This window comes from Ovis canadensis, chromosome 16 (genome assembly GCF_042477335.2).
Source record: "Ovis canadensis isolate MfBH-ARS-UI-01 breed Bighorn chromosome 16, ARS-UI_OviCan_v2, whole genome shotgun sequence".
NCBI lineage: Eukaryota > Metazoa > Chordata > Mammalia > Artiodactyla > Bovidae > Ovis > Ovis canadensis.
This window is the reverse complement of record NC_091260.1, coordinates 11,104,560-11,125,030: the sequence shown is the minus strand read 5'-3', so window position 1 is coordinate 11,125,030 and position 20,471 is coordinate 11,104,560.

The window sequence follows — 20,471 nt, the reverse complement described above, 5'->3', positions numbered from 1 at the left end:
GTGGGCCCCACCCGGAAATCACGTGGGCCCCACCCGGAAATCACGTGGGCCCCACCCGGAAATCACGTGGGCCCCACCCGGAAATCACGTGGGCCCCACCCGGAAATCACGTGGGCCCCACCCGGAAATCACGTGGGCCCCACCCGGAAATCACGTGGGCCCCACCCGGAAATCACGTGGGCCCCACCCGGAAATCACGTGGGCCCCACCCGGAAATCACGTGGGCCCCACCCGGAAATCACGTGGGCCCCCAGAGGAAATCACGTGGGCCCCCAGAGGAAATCACGTGGGCCCCACCCGGAAATCACGTGGGCCCCACCCGGAAATCACGTGGGCCCCACCCGGAAATCACGTGGGCCCCACCCGGAAATCACGTGTGCCCCACCCGGAAATCACGTGGGCCCCACCCGGAAATCACGTGGGCCCCACCCGGAAATCACGTGGGCCCCACCCGGAAATCACGTGGGCCCCACCCGGAAATCACGTGGGGCCCACCCGGAAATCACATAGGCCCCACCCGGAAATCACGTGGGCCCCACGGGGAAATCACGTGGGCCCCCAGGGGAAATCACGTGGGCCCCACCCGGAAATCACGTGGGCCCCACCCGGAAATCACGTGGGCCCCACCTGGAAATCACGTGGGCCCCACCCGGAAATCACGTGGGCCCCACCCGGAAATCACGTGGGCCCCACCCGGAAATCACGAGGGCCCCACCCGGAAATCACGTGGGCCCCACCCGGAAATCACATGGGGCCCACCCGGAAATCACGTGGGCCCCACCGGGAAATCACGTGGGCCCCACAGGGAAATCACGTGGGCCCCCAGGGGAAATCACGTGGGCCCCACCCGGAAATCACGTGGGCCCCACCCGGAAATCACGTGGGCCCCACGGGGAAATCACGTGGGCCCCACCCGGAAATCACGTGGGCCCCACCCGGAAATCACGTGGGCCCCACCCGGAAATCACGTGGGCCCCACCCGGAAATCACGTGGGCCCCACCCGGAAATCACGTGGGCCCCACCCGGAAATCACGTGGGCCCCACCCGGAAATCACGTGGGCCCCCAGGGGAAATCACGTGGGCCCCACCCGGAAATCACGTGGGCCCCACCCGGAAATCACGTGGGCCCCACCCGGAAATCACGTGGGCCCCACCCGGAAATCACGTGGGCCCCACCCGGAAATCACGTGGGCCCCCAGGGGAAATCACGTGGGCCCCACCCGGAAATCACGTGGGCCCCACCCGGAAATCACGTGGGCCCCACCCGGAAATCACGTGGGCCCCACCCGGAAATCACGTGGGCCCCACCCGGAAATCACGTGGGCCCCACCCGGAAATCACGTGGGCCCCACCCGGAAATCACGTGGGCCCCACCGGAAATCACGTGGGCCCCACCCGGAAATCACGTGGGCCCCACCCGGAAATCACGTGGGCCCCACCCGGAAATCACGTGGGCCCCACCCGGAAATCACGTGGGCCCCCAGGGGAAATCACGTGGGCCCCACCGGAAATCACGTGGGCCCCACCCGGAAATCACGTGGGCCCCACCCGGAAATCACGTGGGCCCCACCCGGAAATCACGTGGGCCCCACCCGGAAATCACGTGGGCCCCACCCGGAAATCACGTGGGCCCCACCCGGAAATCACGTGGGCCCCACCCGGAAATCACGTGGGCCCCACCCGGAAATCACGTGGGCCCCACCCGGAAATCACGTGGGCCCCACCCGGAAATCACGTGGGCCCCACCCGGAAATCACGTGTGCCCCACCCGGAAATCACGTGGGCCCCACCCGGAAATCACGTGGGCCCCACCCGGAAATCACGTGGGCCCCACCCGGAAATCACGTGGGCCCCACCCGGAAATCACGTGGGCCCCACCCGGAAATCACGTGGGCCCCCAGGGGAAATCACGTGGGCCCCACCCGGAAATCACGTGGGCCCCACCCGGAAATCACGTGGGCCCCACCCGGAAATCACGTGGGCCCCACCCGGAAATCACGTGGGCCCCCAGGGGAAATCACGTGGGCCCCACCCGGAAATCACGTGGGCCCCACCCGGAAATCACGTGGGCCCCACCCGGAAATCACGTGGGCCCCCAGGGGAAATCACGTGGGCCCCACCCGGAAATCACGTGGGCCCCACCCGGAAATCACGTGGGCCCCACCCGGAAATCACGTGGGCCCCACCCGGAAATCACGTGGGCCCCACCCGGAAATCACGTGGGCCCCACCCGGAAATCACGTGGGCCCCACCCGGAAATCATGTGGGCCCCACCCGGAAATCACGTGGGCCCCACCCGGAAATCACGTGGGCCCCACCCGGAAATCACGTGGGCCCCACCCGGAAATCACGTGGGCCCCACCGGAAATCACGTGGGCCCCACCCGGAAATCACGTGGGCCCCACCCGGAAATCACGTGGGCCCCACCCGGAAATCACGTGGGCCCCACCCGGAAATCACGTGGGCCCCACCCGGAAATCACGTGGGCCCCCAGGGGAAATCACGTGGGCCCCACCCGGAAATCACGTGGGCCCCACCCGGAAATCACGTGGGCCCCACCCGGAAATCACGTGGGCCCCACCCGGAAATCACGTGGGCCCCACCCGGAAATCAAGTGGGGCCCACCCGGAAATCACGTAGGCCCCACCCGGAAATCACGTGGGCCCCACGGGGAAATCACGTGGGCCCCCAGGGGAAATCACGTGGGCCCCACCCGGAAATCACGTGGGCCCCACCCGGAAATCACGTGGGCCCCACCCGGAAATCACGTGGGCCCCCAGGGGAAATCACGTGGGCCCCACCCGGAAATCACGTGGGCCCCACCCGGAAATCACGTGGGCCCCACCCGGAAATCACGTGGGCCCCACCCGGAAATCACGTCACCCGGAAATCACGTGGGCCCCACCCGGAAATCACGTGGGCCCCACCCGGAAATCACGTGGGCCCCCAGGGGAAATCACGTGGGCCCCACCCGGAAATCACGTGGGCCCCACCCGGAAATCACGTGGGCCCCACCCGGAAATCACGTGGGCCCCACGGGGAAATCACGTGGGCCCCACCCGGAAATCACGTGGGCCCCACCCGGAAATCACGTGGGCCCCACCCGGAAATCACGTGGGCCCCACCCGGAAATCACGTGGGCCCCACCCGGAAATCACGTGGGGCCCACCCGGAAATCACGTGGGCCCCACCCGGAAATCACGTGGGCCCCACCCGGAAATCACGTGGGCCCCACCCGGAAATCACGTGGGCCCCACCCGGAAATCACGTGGGCCCCACGGGGAAATCACGTGGGCCCCACCCGGAAATCACGTGTGCCTCACCCGGAAATCACGTGGGCCCCACCCGGAAATCACGTGGGCCCCACCCGGAAATCACGTGGGCACCACCCGGAAATCACGTGGGCCCCACGGGGAAATCACGTGGGCCACACGGGGAAATCACGTGGGCCCCACCCGGAAATCACGTGGGCCCCACCCGGAAATCACGTGGGCCCCACCCGGAAATCACGTGGGCCCCACCCGGAAATCACGTGGGCCCCACCCGGAAATCACGTGGGCCCCACCCGGAAATCACGTGGGCCCCACCCGGAAATCACGTGGGCCCCACCCGGAAATCACGTGGGCCCCACCCGGAAATCACGTGGGCCCCACTCGGAAATCACGTGGGCCCCACCCGAAAATCACGTGGGCCCCCAGGGGAAATCACGTGGGCCCCACCCGGAAATCACGTGGGCCCCACCCGGAAATCACGTGGGCCCCACCCGGAAATCACGTGGGCCCCACCCGGAAATCACGTGGGCCCCACCCGGAAATCACGTGGGCCCCACCCGGAAATCACGTGGGCCCCACCCGGAAATCACGTGGGCCCCACGGGGAAATCACGTGGGCCCCACCCGGAAATCACGTGGGCCCCCAGGGGAAATCACGTGGGCCCCACCCGGAAATCACGTGGGCCCCACCCGGAAATCACGTGGGCCCCAGCCGGAAATCACGTGGGCCCCACCCGGAAATCACGTGGGCCCCACCCGGAAATCACGTGGGCCCCACCCGGAAATCACGTGGGCCCCACCCGGAAATCACGTGGGCCCCACCCGGAAATCACGTGGGCCCCACCCGGAAATCACGTGGGCCCCACCCGGAAATCACGTGGGCCCCACCCGGAAATCACGTGGGCCCCACCCGGAAATCACGTGGGGCCCCAGGGGAAATCACGTGGGCCCCACCCGGAAATCACGTGGGCCCCACCCGGAAATCACGTGGGCCCCACCCTGAAATCACGTGGGCCCCACCCGGAAATCACGTGGGCCCCACCCGGAAATCACGTGGGCCCCACCCGGAAATCACGTGGGCCCCACCCGGAAATCACGTGGGCCCCACCCGGAAATCACGTGGGCCCCACCCGGAAATCACGTGGGCCCCACCCGGAAATCACGTGGGCCCCACCCGGAAATCACGTGGGCCCCCAGGGGAAATCACGTGGGCCCCACCCGGAAATCAAGTGGGCCCCACCCGGAAATCACGTGGGGCCCAACCGGAAATCACGTGGGCCCCCAGGGGAAATCACGTGGGCCCCACCCGGAAATCACGTGGGCCCCACCCGGAAATCACGTGGGCCCCACCCGGAAATCACGTGGGCCCCACCCGGAAATCACGTGGGCCCCAACCGGAAATCACGTGGGCCCCACCCGGAAATCACGGGGGCTCCACCCGGAAATCACGTGGGCCCCACCCGGAAATCACGTGGGCCCCACCCGGAAATCACGTGGGCCCCACCCGGAAATCACGTGGGCCCCCAGGGGAAATCACGTGGGCCCCACCCGGAAATCACGTGGGCCCCACCCGGAAATCACGTGGGCCCCACCCGGAAATCACGTGGGCCCCACCCGGAAATCACGTGGGCCCCACCCGGAAATCACGTGGGCCCCACCCGGAAATCACGTGGGGCCCACCCGGAAATCACATAGGCCCCACCCGGAAATCACGTGGGCCCCACGGGGAAATCACGTGGGCCCCCAGGGGAAATCACGTGGGCCACACGGGGAAATCACGTGGGCCCCACCCGGAAATCACGAGGGCCCCACCCGGAAATCACGAGGGCCCCACCCGGAAATCACGTGGGCCCCACCCGGAAATCACATGGGGCCCACCCGGAAATCACGTGGGCCCCACCGGGAAATCACGTGGGCCCCACAGGGAAATCACGTGGGCCCCCAGGGGAAATCACGTGGGCCCCACCCGGAAATCACGTGGGCCCCACCCGGAAATCACGTGGGCCCCACGGGGAAATCACGTGGGCCCCACCCGGAAATCACGTGGGCCCCACCCGGAAATCACGTGGGCCCCACCCGGAAATCACGTGGGCCCCACCCGGAAATCACGTGGGCCCCACCCGGAAATCACGTGGGCCCCACCCGGAAATCACGTGGGGCCCACCCGGAAATCACGTGGGCCCCACCCGGAAATCACGTGGGCCCCACCCGGAAATCACGTGGGCCCCACCCGGAAATCACGTGGGCCCCACCCGGAAATCACGTGGGCCCCACGGGGAAATCACGTGGGCCCCACCCGGAAATCACGTGTGCCTCACCCGGAAATCACGTGGGCCCCACCCGGAAATCACGTGGGCCCCACCCGGAAATCACGTGGGCACCACCCGGAAATCACGTGGGCCCCACGGGGAAATCACGTGGGCCACACGGGGAAATCACGTGGGCCCCACCCGGAAATCACGTGGGCCACACCCGGAAATCACGTGGGCCCCACCCGGAAATCACGTGGGCCCCACCCGGAAATCACGTGGGCCCCACCCGGAAATCACGTGGGCCCCACCCGGAAATCACGTGGGCCCCACCCGGAAATCACGTGGGCCCCACCCGGAAATCACGTGGGCCCCACCCGAAAATCACGTGGGCCCCACCCGGAAATCACGTGGGCCCCACCCGGAAATCACGTGGGCCCCACCCGGAAATCACGTGGGCCCCACCCGGAAATCACGTGGGCCCCCAGGGGAAATCACGTGGGCCCCACCCGGAAATCACGTGGGCCCCACCCGGAAATCACGTGGGCCCCACCCGGAAATCACGTGGGCCCCACCCGGAAATCACGTGGGCCCCACCCGGAAATCACGTGGGCCCCACCCGGAAATCACGTGGGCCCCACCCGGAAATCACGTGGGCCCCACGGGGAAATCACGTGGGCCCCACCCGGAAATCACGTGGGCCCCCAGGGGAAATCACGTGGGCCCCACCCGGAAATCACGTGGGCCCCACCCGGAAATCACGTGGGCCCCACCCGGAAATCACGTGGGCCCCACCCGGAAATCACGTGGGCCCCACCCGGAAATCACGGGGGCCCCACCCGGAAATCACGTGGGCCCCACCCGGAAATCACGTGGGCCCCACCCGGAAATCACGTGGGCCCCACCCGGAAATAACGTGGGCCCCACCCGGAAATCACGTGGGCCCCACCCGGAAATCACGTGGGCCCCACCCGGAAATCACGTGGGCCCCACCCGGAAATCACGTGGGGCCCCAGGGGAAATCACGTGGGCCCCACCCGGAAATCACGTGGGCCCCACCCGGAAATCACGTGGGCCCCACCCGGAAATCACGTGGGCCCCACGGGGAAATCACGTGGGCCCCACCCGGAAATCACGTGGGCCCCCAGGGGAAATCACGTGGGCCCCACCCGGAAATCACGTGGGCCCCACCCGGAAATCACGTGGGCCCCAGCCGGAAATCACGTGGGCCCCACCCGGAAATCACGTGGGCCCCACCCGGAAATCACGTGGGCCCCACCCGGAAATCACGTGGGCCCCACCCGGAAATCACGTGGGCCCCACCCGGAAATCACGTGGGCCCCACCCGGAAATCACGTGGGCCCCACCCGGAAATCACGTGGGCCCCACCCGGAAATCACGTGGGCCCCACCCGGAAATCACGTGGGGCCCCAGGGGAAATCACGTGGGCCCCACCCGGAAATCACGTGGGCCCCACCCGGAAATCACGTGGGCCCCACCCTGAAATCACGTGGGCCCCACCCGGAAATCACGTGGGCCCCACCCGGAAATCACGTGGGCCCCACCCGGAAATCACGTGGGCCCCACCCGGAAATCACGTGGGCCCCACCCGGAAATCACGTGGGCCCCACCCGGAAATCACGTGGGCCCCACCCGGAAATCACGTGGGCCCCACCCGGAAATCACGTGGGCCCCCAGGGGAAATCACGTGGGCCCCACCCGGAAATCAAGTGGGCCCCACCCGGAAATCACGTGGGGCCCAACCGGAAATCACGTGGGCCCCCAGGGGAAATCACGTGGGCCCCACCCGGAAATCACGTGGGCCCCACCCGGAAATCACGTGGGCCCCACCCGGAAATCACGTGGGCCCCACCCGGAAATCACGTGGGCCCCAACCGGAAATCACGTGGGCCCCACCCGGAAATCACGGGGGCTCCACCCGGAAATCACGTGGGCCCCACCCGGAAATCACGTGGGCCCCACCCGGAAATCACGTGGGCCCCACCCGGAAATCACGTGGGCCCCCAGGGGAAATCACGTGGGCCCCACCCGGAAATCACGTGGGCCCCACCCGGAAATCACGTGGGCCCCACCCGGAAATCACGTGGGCCCCACCCGGAAATCACGTGGGCCCCACCCGGAAATCACGTGGGCCCCACCCGGAAATCACGTGGGGCCCACCCGGAAATCACATAGGCCCCACCCGGAAATCACGTGGGCCCCACGGGGAAATCACGTGGGCCCCCAGGGGAAATCACGTGGGCCACACGGGGAAATCACGTGGGCCCCACCCGGAAATCACGAGGGCCCCACCCGGAAATCACGAGGGCCCCACCCGGAAATCACGTGGGCCCCACCCGGAAATCACATGGGGCCCACCCGGAAATCACGTGGGCCCCACCGGGAAATCACGTGGGCCCCACAGGGAAATCACGTGGGCCCCCAGGGGAAATCACGTGGGCCCCACCCGGAAATCACGTGGGCCCCACCCGGAAATCACGTGGGCCCCACGGGGAAATCACGTGGGCCCCACCCGGAAATCACGTGGGCCCCACCCGGAAATCACGTGGGCCCCACCCGGAAATCACGTGGGCCCCACCCGGAAATCACGTGGGCCCCACCCGGAAATCACGTGGGCCCCACCCGGAAATCACGTGGGGCCCACCCGGAAATCACGTGGGCCCCACCCGGAAATCACGTGGGCCCCACCCGGAAATCACGTGGGCCCCACCCGGAAATCACGTGGGCCCCACCCGGAAATCACGTGGGCCCCACGGGGAAATCACGTGGGCCCCACCCGGAAATCACGTGTGCCTCACCCGGAAATCACGTGGGCCCCACCCGGAAATCACGTGGGCCCCACCCGGAAATCACGTGGGCACCACCCGGAAATCACGTGGGCCCCACGGGGAAATCACGTGGGCCACACGGGGAAATCACGTGGGCCCCACCCGGAAATCACGTGGGCCACACCCGGAAATCACGTGGGCCCCACCCGGAAATCACGTGGGCCCCACCCGGAAATCACGTGGGCCCCACCCGGAAATCACGTGGGCCCCACCCGGAAATCACGTGGGCCCCACCCGGAAATCACGTGGGCCCCACCCGGAAATCACGTGGGCCCCACCCGGAAATCACGTGGGCCCCACCCGAAAATCACGTGGGCCCCACCCGGAAATCACGTGGGCCCCACCCGGAAATCACGTGGGCCCCACCCGGAAATCACGTGGGCCCCACCCGGAAATCACGTGGGCCCCCAGGGGAAATCACGTGGGCCCCACCCGGAAATCACGTGGGCCCCACCCGGAAATCACGTGGGCCCCACCCGGAAATCACGTGGGCCCCACCCGGAAATCACGTGGGCCCCACCCGGAAATCACGTGGGCCCCACCCGGAAATCACGTGGGCCCCACCCGGAAATCACGTGGGCCCCACGGGGAAATCACGTGGGCCCCACCCGGAAATCACGTGGGCCCCCAGGGGAAATCACGTGGGCCCCACCCGGAAATCACGTGGGCCCCACCCGGAAATCACGTGGGCCCCACCCGGAAATCACGTGGGCCCCACCCGGAAATCACGTGGGCCCCACCCGGAAATCACGTGGGCCCCACCCGGAAATCACGTGGGCCCCACCCGGAAATCACGTGGGCCCCACCCGGAAATCACGTGGGCCCCACCCGGAAATAACGTGGGCCCCACCCGGAAATCACGTGGGCCCCACCCGGAAATCACGTGGGCCCCACCCGGAAATCACGTGGGCCCCACCCGGAAATCACGTGGGGCCCCAGGGGAAATCACGTGGGCCCCACCCGGAAATCACGTGGGCCCCACCCGGAAATCACGTGGGCCCCACCCGGAAATCACGTGGGCCCCACCCGGAAATCACGTGGGCCCCACCCGGAAATCACGTGGGCCCCACCCGGAAATCACGTGGGCCCCACCCGGAAATCACGTGGGCCCCACCCGGAAATCACGTGGGCCCCACCCGGAAATCACGTGGGCCCCACCCGGAAATCACGTGGGCCCCACCCGGAAATCACGTGGGCCCCCAGGGGAAATCACGTGGGCCCCACCCGGAAATCAAGTGGGCCCCACCCGGAAATCACGTGGGGCCCAACCGGAAATCACGTGGGCCCCCAGGGGAAATCACGTGGGCCCCACCCGGAAATCACGTGGGCCCCACCCGGAAATCACGTGGGCCCCACCCGGAAATCACGTGGGCCCCACCCGGAAATCACGTGGGCCCCAACCGGAAATCACGTGGGCCCCACCCGGAAATCACGGGGGCCCCACCCGGAAATCACGTGGGCCCCACCCGGAAATCACGTGGGCCCCACCCGGAAATCACGTGGGCCCCACCCGGAAATCACGTGGGCCCCCAGGGGAAATCACGTGTGCCCCACCCGGAAATCACGTGGGCCCCACCCGGAAATCACGTGGGCCCCACCCGGAAATCACGTGGGCCCCACCCGGAAATCACGTGGGCCCCACCCGGAAATCACGTGGGCCCCACCCGGAAATCACGTGGGCCCCACCCGGAAATCACGTGGGCCCCACCCGGAAATCACGTGGGCCCCACCCGGAAATCACGTGGGCCCCCAGGGGAAATCACGTGGGCCCCACCCGGAAATCACGTGGGCCCCACCCGGAAATCACGTGGGCCCCACCCGGAAATCACGTGGGCCCCACCCGGAAATCACGTGGGCCCCACCCGGAAATCACGTGGGCCCCACCCGGAAATCACGTGGGCCCCACCCGGAAATCACGTGGTCCCCACCCGGAAATCACGTGGGCCCCCAGGGGAAATCACGTGGGCCCCACCCGGAAATCACGTGAGCCCCACCCGAAAATCACGTGGGCCCCACCCGGAAATCACGTGGGCCCCACCCGGAAATCACGTGGGCCCCACCCGGAAATCACGTGGGCCCCACCCGGAAATCACGTGGGCCCCACCCGGAAATCACGTGGGCCCCACCCGGAAATCACGTGGGCCCCACCGGAAATCACGTGGGCCCCACCCGGAAATCACGTGGGCCCCACCCGGAAATCACGTGGGCCCCACCCGGAAATCACGTGGGCCCCACCCGGAAATCACGTGGGCCCCACCCGGAAATCACGTGGGCCCCACCCGGAAATCACGTGGGCCCCCAGGGGAAATCACGTGGGCCACACCCGGAAATCACGTGGGCCCCACCCGGAAATCACGTGGGCCCCACCCGGAAATCACGTGGGCCCCACCCGGAAACCACGTGGGCCCCACCCGGAAATCACGTGGGCCCCACCCGGAAATCACGTGGGCCCCACCCGGAATTCACGTGGGCCCCCAGGGGAAATCACGTGGGCCCCACCCGGAAATCACGTGGGCCCCACCCGGAAATCACGTTGGCCCCACCCGGAAATCACGTGGGCCCCACCCGGAAATCACGTGGGCCCCACCCGGAAATCACGTGGGCCCCACCCGGAAATCACGTGGGCCCCCAGGGGAAATCACGTGGGCCCCACCCGGAAATCACGTGGGCCCCACCCGGAAATCACGTGGGCCCCACCCGGAAATCACGTGAGCCCCACCCGGAAATCACGTGGGCCCCACCCGGAAATCACGTGGGCCCCACCCGGAAATCACGTGGGCCCCACCCGGAAATCACGTGGGCCCCACCCGGAAATCACGTGGGCCCCACCCGGAAATCACGTGGGCCCCACCCGGAAATCACGTGGGCCCCACCCGGAAATCACGTGGGCCCCACCCGGAAATCACGTGGGCCCCACCCGGAAATCACGTGGGCCCCCAGGGGAAATCACGTGGGCCCCACCCGGAAATCACGTGGGCCCCACCCGGAAATCACGTGGGCCCCACCCGGAAATCACGTGGGCCCCTCCCGGAAATCACGTGGGCCCCCAGGGGAAATCACGTGGGCCCCACCCGGAAATCACGTGGGCCCCACCCGGAAATCACGTGGGACCCACCCGGAAATCACGTGGGCCCCACCCGGAAATCACGTGGGCCCCACCCGGAAATCACGTGGGCCCCACGGGGAAATCCCGTGGGCCCCCAGGGGAAATCACGTGGGCCCCACCCGGAAATCACGTGGGCCCCACCCGGAAATCACGTGGGCCCCCAGGGGAAATCCCGTGGGCCCCCAGGGGAAATCACGTGGGCCCCACCCGGAAATCACGTGGGCCCCACCCGGAAATCACGTGGGCCCCCAGGGGAAATCATGTGGGCCCCACCCGGAAATCACGTGGGCCCCACCCGGAAATCACGTGGGCCCCACCCGGAAATCACGTGGGCCCCACCCGGAAATCACGTGGGCCCCACCCGGAAATCACGTGGGCCCCACCCGGAAATCACGTGGGCCCCACCCGGAAATCACGTGGGCCCCACCCGGAAATCACGTGGGCCCCACCCGGAAATCACGTGGGCCCCCAGGGGAAATCACGTGGGCCCCACCCGGAAATCACGTGGGCCCCACCCGGAAATCACGTGGGCCCCACCCGGAAATCACGTGGGCCCCACGGGGAAATCACGTGGGCCCCACCTGGAAATCACGTGGGCCCCACCCGGAAATCACGTGGGCCCCACCCGGAAATCACGTGGGCCCCCAGGGGAAATCACGTGGGCCCCACCCGGAAATCACGTGAGCCCCACCCGAAAATCACGTGGGCCCCACCCGGAAATCACGTGGGCCCCACCCGGAAATCACGTGGGCCCCACCCGGAAATCACGTGGGCCCCACCCGGAAATCACGTGGGCCCCACCCGGAAATCACGTGGGCCCCACCCGGAAATCACGTGGGCCCCACCCGGAAATCACGTGGGCCCCACCCGGAAATCAGGTGGGCCCCACCCGGAAATCACGCGGGCCCCACGGGGAAATCACGTGGGCCCCCAGGGGAAATCACGTGGGCCCCACCCGGAAATCACGTGGGCCCCACCCGGAAATCACGTGGGCCCCACCCGGAAATCACGTGGGCCCCACCCGGAAATCACGTGGGCCCCCAGGGGAAATCACGTGGGCCCCACCCGGAAATCACGTGGGCCCCACCCGGAAATCACGTGGGCCCCACCCGGAAATCACGTGGGCCCCACGGGGAAATCACGTGGGCCCCACCCGGAAATCACGTGGGCCCCACCCGGAAATCACGTGGGCCCCACCCGGAAATCACGTGGGCCCCACCCGGAAATCACGTGGGGCCCACCCGGAAATCACGTGGGCCCCACCCGGAAATCACGTGGGCCCCACCCGGAAATCACGTGGGCCCCACCCGGAAATCACGTGGGCCCCACCCGGAAATCACGTGGGCCCCACGGGGAAATCACGTGGGCCCCACCCGGAAATCACATGTGCCTCACCCGGAAATCACGTGGGCCCCACCCGGAAATCACGTGGGCCCCACCCGGAAATCACGTGGGCACCACCCGGAAATCACGTGGGCCCCACGGGGAAATCACGTGGGCCACACGGGGAAATCACGTGGGCCCCACCCGGAAATCACGTGGGCCCCACCCGGAAATCACGTGGGCCCCACCCGGAAATCACGTGGGCCCCACCCGGAAATCACGTGGGCCCCACCCGGAAATCACGTGGGCCCCACCCGGAAATCACGTGGGCCCCACCCGGAAATCACGTGGGCCCCACCCGGAAATCACGTGGGCCCCACCCGAAAATCACGTGGGCCCCACCCTGAAATCACGTGGGCCCCACCCGGAAATCACGTGGGCCCCACCCGGAAATCACGTGGGCCCCACGGGGAAATCACGTGGGCCCAACCCGGAAATCACGTGGGCCCCCAGGGGAAATCACGTGGGCCCCACCCGGAAATCACGTGGGCCCCACCCGGAAATCACGTGGGACCCACCCGGAAATCACGTGGGCCCCACACGGAAATCACGTGGGCCCCAACCGGAAATCACGTGGGCCCCACCCGGAAATCACGTGGGCCCCACCCGGAAATCACGTGGGCCCCCAGGGGAAATCACGTGGGCCCCACCCGGAAATCACGTGGGCCCCACCCGGAAATCACGTGGGCCCCACCCGGAAATCACGTGGGCCCCACCCGGAAATCACGTGGTCCCCACCCGGAAATCACGTGGGCCCCACCCGGAAATCACGTGGGCCCCACCCGGAAATCACGCGGGCCCCACCCGGAAATCACGCGGGCCCCACCCGGAAATCACGCGGGCCCCACCCGGAAATCACGTGGGCCCCACCCGGAAATCACGTGGGCCCCCAGGGGAAATCACGTGGGCCCCACCCGGAAATCACGTGGGCCCCACCCGGAAATCACGTGGGCCCCACCCGGAAATCACGTGGGCCCCTCCCGGAAATCACGTGGGCCCCCAGGGGAAATCACGTGGGCCCCACCCGGAAATCACGTGGGCCCCACCCGGAAATCACGTGGGACCCACCCGGAAATCACGTGGGCCCCACCCGGAAATCACGTGGGCCCCACCCGGAAATCACGTGGGCCCCACGGGGAAATCCCGTGGACCCCCAGGGGAAATCACGTGGGCCCCACCCGGAAATCACGTGGGCCCCACCCGGAAATCACGTGGGCCCCCAGGGGAAATCCCGTGGGCCCCCAGGGGAAATCACGTGGGCCCCACCCGGAAATCACGTGGGCCCCACCCGGAAATCACGTGGGCCCCCAGGGGAAATCATGTGGGCCCCACCCGGAAATCACGTGGGCCCCACCCGGAAATCACGTGGGCCCCACCCGGAAATCACGTGGGCCCCACCCGGAAATCACGTGGGCCCCACCCGGAAATCACGTGGGCCCCACCCGGAAATCACGTGGGCCCCACCCGGAAATCACGTGGGCCCCACCCGGAAATCACGTGGGCCCCCAGGGGAAATCACATGGGCCCCACCCGGAAATCACGTGGGCCCCACCCGGAAATCACGTGGGCCCCACCCGGAAATCACGTGGGCCCCACGGGGAAATCACGTGGGCCCCACCTGGAAATCACGTGGGCCCCACCCGGAAATCACGTGGGCCCCACCCGGAAATCACGTGGGCCCCCAGGGGAAATCACGTGGGCCCCACCCGGAAATCACGTGAGCCCCACCCGAAAATCACTTGGGCCCCACCCGGAAATCACGTGGGCCCCACCCGGAAATCACGTGGGCCCCACCCGGAAATCACGTGGGCCCCACCCGGAAATCACGTGGGCCCCGCCCGGAAATCACGTGGGCCCCACCCGGAAATCACGTGGGCCCCACCCGGAAATCACGTGGGCCCCACCCGGAAATCAGGTGGGCCCCACCCGGAAATCACACGGGCCCCACGGAGAAATCACGTGGGCCCCCAGGGGAAATCACGTGGGCCCCACCCGGAAATCACGTGGGCCCCACCCGGAAATCACGTGGGCCCCACCCGGAAATCACGTGGGCCCCACCCGGAAATCACGTGGGCCCCCAGGGGAAATCACGTGGGCCCCACCCGGAAATCACGTGGGCCCCACCCGGAAATCACGTGGGCCCCACCCGGAAATCACGTGGGCCCCACGGGGAAATCACGTGGGCCCCACCCGGAAATCACGTGGGCCCCACCCGGAAATCACGTGGGCCCCACCCGGAAATCACGTGGGCCCCACCCGGAAATCACGTGGGCCCCACCCGGAAATCACGTGGGGCCCACCCGGAAATCACGTGGGCCCCACCCGGAAATCACGTGGGCCCCACCCGGAAATCACGTGGGCCCCACCCGGAAATCACGTGGGCCCCACCCGGAAATCACGTGGGCCCCACCCGGAAATCACGTGGGCCCCACCCGGAAATCACGTTTGCCCCACCCGGAAATCACGTGGGCCCCACCCGGAAATCACGTGGGCCCCACCCGGAAATCACGTGGGCCCCACCCGGAAATCACGTGGGCCCCACCCGGAAATCACGTGGGCCCCACCCGGAAATCACGTGGGCCCCACCCGGAAATCACGTGGGCCCCACACGGAAATCACGTGGGGCCCACCCGGAAATCACGTGGGCCCCACCCGGAAATCACGTGGGCCCCACGGGGAAATCACGTGCGCCCCCAGGGGAAATCACGTGGGCCCCCAGGGGAAATCACGTGGGCCCCACCCGGAAATCACGTGGGCCACACCCGGAAATCACGTGGGCCCCACGGGGAAATCACATGGGCCCCACGGGGAAATCACGTGGGCCCCACGGGGAAATCACGTGGGCCCCCAGGGGAAATCACGTGGGCCCCACGGGGAAATCACGTGGGCCCCACGGGGAAATCACGTGGGACCCACCCGGAAATCACGTGGGCCCCACCCGGAAATTACGTGGGCCCCACGGTGAAATCACGTGGGCCCCAAGGGGAAATCACGTGGGCCCCACCAGAAAATCACGTGGGCCCCCAGGGGAAATCACGTGGGCCCCACGGGGAAATCACGTGGGCCCCACGGGGAAATCACGTGGCCCCCCAGTGGAAATCACGTGGGCCCCACCCGGAAATCACGTGGGCCCCACCCGGAAATCACGTGGGCCCCACGGGGAAATCACGTGGGCCCCCAGGGGAAATCACGTGGGCCCCCAGGGGAAATCACGTGGGCCCCACGGGGAAATCACGTGGGCCCCCAGGGGAAATCACGTGGGCCCCCAGGAGAAATCACGTGGGCCCCACGGGGAAATCACGTGGGCCCCCAGGGGAAATCACGTGGGCCCCACGGGGAAATCACGTGAGCCCCACGGGGAAATCACGTGGGCCCCCAGTGGAAATCACGTGGGCCCCAAGGGGAAATCACGTGGGCCCCACCCGGAAATCACGTGGGCCCCACCCGGAATCACAAGGGCCCCACGGGGAAATCACGTGGGCCCCACTGGGAAATCACGTGGGCCCCCAGGGGAAATCACGTGGGCCCCCAGGTGAAATCACGTGGGCCCCACGGGGAAATCACGTGGGCCACCAGGGGAAATCACGTGGGCCCCCAGGGGAAATCACGTGGGCCCCACCCGGAAATCACGTGGGCCCCACACGGAAATCACGTGGGCCCCACAGGGAAATCACGTGGGCCCCACGGGGAAATCACGTGGGCCCCACGGGGAAATCATGTGGGCCCCACCCGGAAATCACGTGGGCCCCACGGGGAAATCACGTGGGCCCCCAGGGGAAATCACGTGGACCCCAGGGGAAATCACGTGGGCCCCACGGGGAAATCACGGGGGCCCCACGGGGAAATCACGTGGGCCCCACCCGGAAATCACGTGGGCCCCACCCGGAAATCACGTGGGCCCCACACGGAAATCACGTGGGGCCCACCCGGAAATCACGTGGGCCCCACCCGGAAATCACGTGGGCCCCACGGGGAAATCACGTGCGCCCCCAGGGGAAATCACGTGGGCCCCCAGGGGAAATCACGTGGGCCCCACCCGGAAATCACGTGGGCCACACCCGGAAATCACGTGGGCCCCACGGGGAAATCACATGGGCCCCACGGGGAAATCACGTGGGCCCCACGGGGAAATCACGTGGGCTCCCAGGGGAAATCACGTGGGCCCCACGGGGAAATCACGTGGGCCCCACGGGGAAATCACGTGGGACCCACCCGGAAATCACGTGGGCCCCACCCGGAAATTACGTGGGCCCCACGGTGAAATCACGTGGGCCCCAAGGGGAAATCACGTGGGCCCCACCAGAAAATCACGTGGGCCCCCAGGGGAAATCACGTGGGCCCCACGGGGAAATCACGTGGGCCCCACGGGGAAATCACGTGGGCCCCCAGTGGAAATCACGTGGGCCCCACCCGGAAATCACGTGGGCCCCACCCGGAAATCACGTGGGCCCCACGGGGAAATCACGTGGGCCCCCAGGGGAAATCACGTGGGCCCCCAGGGGAAATCACGTGGGCCCCACGGGGAAATCACGTGGGCCCCCAGGGGAAATCACGTGGGCCCCCAGGAGAAATCACGTGGGCCCCACGGGGAAATCACGTGGGCCCCCAGGGGAAATCACGTGGGCCCCACGGGGAAATCACGTGAGCCCCACGGGGAAATCACGTGGGCCCCCAGTGGAAATCACGTGGGCCCCACGGGGAAATCACGTGGGCCCCACCCGGAAATCACGTGGGCCCCACCCGGAATCACAAGGGCCCCACGGGGAAATCACGTGGGCCCCACTGGGAAATCACGTGGGCCCCCAGGGGAAATCACGTGGGCCCCCAGGTGAAATCACGTGGGCCCCACGGGGAAATCACGTGGGCCACCAGGGGAAATCACGTGGGCCCCCAGGGGAAATCACGTGGGCCCCACCCGGAAATCACGTGGGCCAAACCCGGAAATCACGTGGGCCCCACAGGGAAATCACGTGGGCCCCACGGGGAAATCACGTGGGCCCCACGGGGAAATCATGTGGGCCCCACCCGGAAATCACGTGGGCCCCACGGGGAAATCACGTGGGCCCCCAGGGGAAATCACGTGGACCCCAGGGGAAATCACGTGGGCCCCACGGGGAAATCACGTGGGCCCCCACGGGGAAATCACGTGGGCCCCACCCGGAAATCACGTGGGCCCCACGGGGAAATCCCGCGGGCCCCCAGCGGAAATCACGTGGGCCCCACGGGGAAATCACGTGGGCCCCATCCGGAAATCACGTGGGCCCCACGGGGAAATCACGTGCGCCGCCAGGGGAAATCACGTGGGCCCCCAGGGGAAATCACGTGGGCCCCACCCGGAAATCACGTGGGCCACACCCGGAAATCACCTGGGCCCCAAGGGGAAATCACATGGGCCCCACGGGGAAATCACGTGGGCCCCACGGGGAAATCACGTGGGCCCCCAGGGGAAATCACGTGGGCCCCACGGGGAAATCACGTGGGCCCCACGGGGAAATCACGTGGGACCCACCCGGAAATCACGTGGGCCCCACCCGGAAATTACGTGGGCCCCACGGGGAAATCACGTGGGCCCCAAGGGGAAATCACGTGGGCCCCACGGGGAAATCACGTGGGCCCCCAGGGGAAATCACGTGGGCCCCACGGGGAAATCACGTGGGCCCCACGGGGAAATCACGTGGGCCCCCAGTGGAAATCACGTGGGCCCCACCCGGAAATCACGTGGGCCCCACCCGGAAATCACGTGGGCCCCACGCGGAAATCACGTGGGCCCCCAGGGGAAATCACGTGGGCCTCACGGGGAAATCACGTGGGCCCCACGGGGAAATCACGTGGGCCCCCAGGGGAAATCACGTGGGCCCCCAGGAGAAATCACGTGGGCCCCACGGGGAAATCACGTGGGCCCCCAGGGGAAATCACGTGGGCCCCACGGGGAAATCACGTGAGCCCCACGGGGAAATCACGTGGGCCCCCAGTGGAAATCACGTGGGCCCCACGGGGAAATCACGTGGGCCCCACCCGGAAATCACGTGGGCCCCACCCGGAATCACGTGGGCCCCACGGGGAAATAACGTGGGCCCCACTGGGAAATCACGTGGGCCCCCAGGGGAAACCACGTGGGCCCCCAGGTGAAATCACGTGGGCCCCACGGGGAAATCACGTGGGCCCCCAGGGGAAATCACGTGGGCCCCACGGGGAAATCATGTGGGCCCCACCCGGAAATCACGTGGGCCCCACGGGGAAATCATGTGGGCCCCAGCCGGAAATCACGTGGGCCCCACCCGAATATCACGTGGGCCCCACCCGGAAATCACGTGGGCCCCACACGGAAATCACGTGGGACCCACGGGGAAATCACGTCGGACCCACCCGGAAATCACGTGGGCCCCACCCGGAAATCACGTGGGCCCCACAGGGAAATCACGTGGGTCCCACGGGGAAATCACGTGGGCCCCACGGGGAAATCATGTGGGCCCCACCCGGAAATCACGTGGGCCCCACGGGGAAATCATGTGGGCCCCAGCCGGAAATCACGTGGGCCCCACCCGAATATCACGTGGGCCCCAGCCGGAAATCACGTGGGCCCCACCCGGAAATCACGTGTGCCCCACCCGGAAATCACGTGGGCCCCACCCGGAAATCACGTGGGCCCCACCCGGAAATCACGTGGGCCCCACCCGGAAATCACGTGGGCCCCCAGGGGAAATCACGTGGGCCCCACCCGGAAATCACGTGGGCCCCACCCGGAAATCACGTGGGCCCCACCCGGAAATCACGTGGGCCCCACCCGGAAATCACGTGGGCCCCACCCGGAAATCACGTGGGCCCCACCCGGAAATCACGTGGGCCCCACCCGGAAATCACGTGGGCCCCACCCGGAAATCACGTGTGCCCCACCCGGAAATCACGTGGGCCCCACCCGGAAATCACGTGGGCCCCACCCGGAAATCACGTGGGCCCCACCCGGAAATCACGTGTGCCTCACGGGGAAATCACGTGGGCCCCACCCGGAAATCACGTGGGCCCCACCCGGAAATCACGTGGGCCCCACGGGGAAATCACGTGGGACCCACGGGGAAATCACGTGGGCCCCACCCGGAAATCACGTGGGGCCCACCCGGAAATCACGTGGGCCCCACCTGGAAATCACGTGGGCCCCACCCGGAAATCATGTGGGCCCCACCCGGAAATCACGTGGGCCCCACCCGGAAATCACGTGGGCCCCCAGGGGAAATCACGTGGGCCCCACCCGGAAATCACGTGGGCCCCACCCGGAAATCACGTGGGCCCCACCCGGAAATCAGGTGGGCCCCACCCGGAAATCACGTGGGCCCCACCCGGAAATCACGTGGGCCCCACCCGGAAATCACGTGGGCCCCACCCGGAAATCACGTGGGCCCCACCGGAAATCACGTGGGCCCCACCCGGAAATCACGTGGGCCCCACCCGGAAATCACGTGGGCCCCACGGGGAAATCACGTGGGCCCCACCCGGAAATCAGGTGGGCCCCACCCGGAAATCACGTGGGCTCCACGGGGAAATCACGTGGGCCCCACCCGGAAATCACGTGGGCCCCACCCGGAAATCACGTGGGCCCCACCCGGAAATCACGTGG